The sequence below is a fragment of the Brachycentrus maculatus genome, unplaced genomic scaffold (genome assembly GCF_059751285.1).
Source record: "Brachycentrus maculatus isolate JH-2025_06_01 unplaced genomic scaffold, ASM5975128v1 h1tg000459l, whole genome shotgun sequence".
NCBI lineage: Eukaryota > Metazoa > Arthropoda > Insecta > Trichoptera > Brachycentridae > Brachycentrus > Brachycentrus maculatus.
In genome coordinates, this window is record NW_028281206.1 from 829,330 (window position 1) to 831,355 (window position 2,026).

At 33.6% G+C, this 2,026-nt stretch overlaps 1 protein-coding gene across 1 annotated transcript in view; it reads left to right on the forward strand.

Annotated features, from left to right (window-relative positions):
- The window catches only part of Uck (Uridine-cytidine kinase), a 332,661-nt gene that overhangs the window by 93,329 nt on the left and 237,306 nt on the right, over positions 1–2,026 (forward strand). The gene's annotated exons all lie outside the window — the stretch shown is intronic.

A 2,026-nucleotide genomic window follows, 5' to 3' on the forward strand; every position in this document is an offset into this window, starting at 1 on the left:
CAAAGCAAATGCCGAAACAATAAATTACATTTTTTTTCCCTGTATGTATAAAATTCATCCATTTTTGTATGATTCGACTAATTATCTATTTCATAATTTCTGAAAGTTGCATAAAAAATCATATGTGTATCAAAGTGTAGATTTCAACAAATTTTACAATTAAAATGTGCGATCTAACACACATATCTTTCAAATTTTCGTCAGTTCTTAAAATGTCAATATTTTTACAAAAATTCGTAAGTGTCAAATGAAACATGTATTTTTCTAAATGTAATGTATAAAATGTTATTATTTATTTAGGGGTCCAAATTGGCATACTAGGCACAGAGGGGGTATCTCATTTAAGGGAGAAAATTCAATAAATATTAAAAGCTCTTACCACTCACTTACAATTTTTCTTCTGCTGCTTGATTGCCTGTTTGCCTTGTTGCCTGTTTTTAAGAGGAATTAGCCTGCGATGTTGTACCTACAATTCATAACCAAAATATGAATGTAGATTTTCAAGATCACTATTAAATAGATCTCATATTTTTGGGTTAATATATCTCTTGACTTACCGTTATGGGAGGCCTTGGATGTTAATTGGCATATTTATTCAATGTTGCCATATTGAGGGACATTCCAGATTTAAAAAAAAAATACAGTGGAACCTCTCATAAAGAGCATAATTCGTTCCATCTTACTCGCCAAGCGAACATTTTTTGTTTTGACTGGCGCGGAAGTCCCGGCTCACAAGTGAATGTCGTGAAAAAAAGGCTTGCCCTTTTTCTGTAACTCATTATGCGAAATGTCACTCGTTAAGGCATGGGTCGGCAACCTGCGGGCATTTTGGTGCGGCCCGCGAGATTCTCGCCGCAACGCACATGACGGACGATATTATACACAATCGAGTGAAAGGAAGCGAGAAAGGGAGCGAAGGGAATCTCATTGATTTTATTAAATACAATAAATGTCGTTAAAATATACACTTAGCTTTTTATTTTTAAAACTAAAATATTTGTACATAAATATTGTATGCATACCTACTGCAAGTGCGGCCCGCACTGATCCCTATGAAAAATATTTGGCCCTTTTACAACAAAAGGTTGCCGACCCATGCGTTAAGGGAGCAACTTTTTGACGCTTTTTGCTCATTATGTGAATCACTTGTTATGAGAGGTTCCACTGTATTTCACATCTTGAGGCGCTGCATGCTCAAACCATGGAGATCGAGATTACAAGGTTTACAGATTTCTGGCAAGAGCTGTGCAGAATTTGAGTCTTTCTAAGCTTTAAAATGTAATTTTGCCCCTCTGTGCTTAAGGTACAGTAAAAGGTTGTTAATTTGAACAATAATTTTATTTCGTTACTAAATTTTATTGTCCGCCTCCGTGGTGTGATGGTCAGCGTGTTTAGCTACCGCGCTGGAGGTCCCGGGTTCGATTCCCAGGGGGGGTGAAAATAAATATTAGTGATTTTATACTAATATTTATTTATTACCATGGACTGGTACCTGAGGCGGAGGGCTGATCACCTTTCCTTCATGTGTAAAACGAGCATGATAACACTGCGTTTATAAGACACAGTGCCCTATGCACCATCGGGGTGCGGATAAGGGTTTTTATTAAATTTTATTAAAAATATGACAAAAATAATTTTTCAATGTAAAATTATAATTCGATGCGTCATATGAATGAATCTATGGCCGTTTCGGTACCCAGAATAAAAAAAAAAATCTCTAAAAATACACTTAAATTGTCTAATTCTTTCTTTGCTTTTATCAGCTGCAAATAATTTTTTTATCAATTTTCTTTGTAAATATATAAATAAAATTTATTGAAAAAGATGCTTATTTGATTTTTCTTCAAATTTTGGTACTTTCAATATTCAATTAACAAGCTTTTATGCCGTAGAGAGGACTCTTCATACCTCAAATAAAATGTCGCCATTCAAAAATATATGTGTTTATGTTAGTTATTGTATAAAATATATTGATGTATAGTTTGTACAGATTTTGATATTATTATTAAATAAATAAAAATATACA